Below are 2,500 nucleotides of genomic sequence, written 5' to 3'. Positions count from 1 at the left end.
GGGAGAGGAGAGGAGAGGAGAAGGGAGGAGGAGGGGAGGAGAGGAGAGGGGAGAGGAGAGGAGAGGAGAAGGGAGGAGGAGGGGAGGAGAGGAGAGGGGGAGAGGAGAGGAGAGGAGAGGAGAAGAGAGGAGAAGGGAGGGGAGAGGAGGGGAGCATGGAGGGCAGGGGAGAGGAGAAGGGAGTAGAGGATCATGGAGAGCAGAGGAGCATGCCCTCCCCTGGGCATAGTTGGGTTTTAGAGAAGGGAACAGGCTCATGGGACTACTCCCTTATGGGGGTGGGGACAGCTGGGACACACAACCTGCTGTGTGTGTGTGTGTGTGTGTGAGAGTGTGTGTGTGTGTGTGTGTGTGAGTGAGCGCGTGGAATAGATTTATGAATGTGAGTATTTGTATTCCCTGAGTCATACCTGTTTGGAGGGAAACGGAGAAAATGAGGCAGATAGATTTACTGAGAAGCAAAGCGAGAGATAGACTCAGACTGGAAGTGGCGTTACTGAGATGGAGGGAGAGAGAAAGACTCAGACTGGAAGTGGCGTTACTGAGATGGAGGGATAGAGAAAGACTCAGACTGGAAGTGGCGTTACTGAGATGGAGGGATAGAGAAAGACTCAGACTGGAAGTGGCGTTACTGAGATGGAGGGAGAGAGAAAGACTCAGACTGGAAGTGGGGAGAGGGAGAGACGGGAAGAAACAGAAATCGAGTGAGAGATTGAGAGGTCGAGATTGAGAGGTCGAGATTGAGAGGTCGAGATTGAGAGGTGGAGATTGAGAGGTGGAGAAAGGGGGGGGGATCTAGAGATGAAAGAAGTGGGGAAAGCACTGGTGATGTAGAGAGGGGTGGATAGAGAGATGGATGGATAGAAAGGGGCAAATAGAGAGATGTAGATGGAGGGATATAGAGAGAGGGGGTGGATAGAGCGATAGATGGATGGATAGAGATGGTGATAGAAAGATGGATGGATGGATAGAGAAGGATGGATGGATGGAGAGAGGGGTGGAAAGAGAGATGGATGGATAGAGAGAGGGGTGGAAAGAGAGATGGATGGAGAGAGGGATGGAGAGAGGGGTGGAAAGAGAGATAGATAGAGAGAGGGGTGGAAAGAGAGATGGAAAGAGAGATGGATGGAGAGAGGGATGGAAAGAGAGATGGATGGAGAGGGGGATGAAGAGAGGGGTGGAAAGAGAGATGGATGAAGAGAGGGGTGGAAAGAGAGATGGATGAAGAGAGGGGTGGAAAGAGGGAGAGATGGATGGAGAGAGGGCTGGAAAGAGAGAGGGGTGGAGAGGGAAAGTAGAGAGAAGCAGAGAGCAAAGGCTGCTGACTAGGCTTGTTGTGTGGGAGGGGCCTCCATTGTTGTGGTCAGGGGAAGGACATAGGAAATGGTGTGTGTGTGTGTGTGGTGTGTGTGTGTGTGTGTGTTGGGGGACTGAGGGGTGCCACAGGGTGTGGCTGTGACTAGAGGCCCCAAAACGCCACAATACTTGCCCACTGCACTGGGTGGGACACACACACACACACACACACACACACACACACACACATACACACACACACACACACACACACACATCCTGTCCAAAGAGAGTCCCTTTTATCCCTCTCTCCATCTGTCTTTTCTCTCGCTCTTTCGTTCTCTCTCCTTCTATCTCTCCATTTCTTGGTCATCCTTTCTTCCACCATCTCTCCCTGTCTCTCTCTCTCCCTCTCTCTCTCTCTCTCTCTCTCTCTCTCTCTCTCTCTCTCTCTCTCTCTCTCTCTCTCTCTCTCTCTCTCTCTCTCCCTGCTGTAATGGTGTGTTTTGACCCTGTGACCTGTGAGGTCAGGCCTGAGGTTGTGTGTTTCTCTCCTGGCACACAGAGAGCTATGCAGCTCAGCCAGTCTAGCATGATAAAGGGCTTAGGAGACGCCCCTCCATCTCCCTCTCTCTATCCCCCTCTCCCTCTCTCCCTCTCTTGGTCCCTCTCTGCCCTCCCTCTCTCTATCCCTCTATCCCACTCTCTATCCCTCCCTCTCTCTCTCTCTATCCCTCCCTCTCTCTCTCTCTCCCTCTCTCTATCCCCCTCTCCCTCTCTCTCTCCCTCTCCCTCTCTCTATCCCCCTCTCCCTCTCTCTCTCCCTCTCTTAGTCCCTCTCTGCCCTCCCTCTCTTTCTCTATCTCTCCCTCTCTTGGTCCCTCTCTCTCTCCATAACCGGAGAGGTTCTCTCTCTCTCTCTCCTTCTCTCTATCCCCTCTGCCCTCCCTCTCTCTATCCCTCTTTCCCATTCTCTCTATCCCTCTCTCTCCCTTTCTCTGTCTCTCTCTCCCTCTCTCTATCCTTCTCTCTCTCCCTATTTCTCCTCCCTCTTTTGTATCTCATATATGCACATGTGTGCTCACACATGCTTTCTCACACACACACAGACACACACACACACACACACACACACACACATGCACCCCTCCAGCACAGAGTCATGGGCCCCCTGAGTCCTCCACTGGCATTTCTGTCGTGTGTG

The sequence above is a fragment of the Sprattus sprattus genome (genome assembly GCF_963457725.1).
Source record: "Sprattus sprattus genome assembly, chromosome: 13".
Classification (NCBI taxonomy): Eukaryota; Metazoa; Chordata; class Actinopteri; order Clupeiformes; family Clupeidae; genus Sprattus; species Sprattus sprattus.
The sequence above is the reverse complement of the archived record's forward strand: the minus strand, read 5'-3'. Positions refer to the sequence as shown.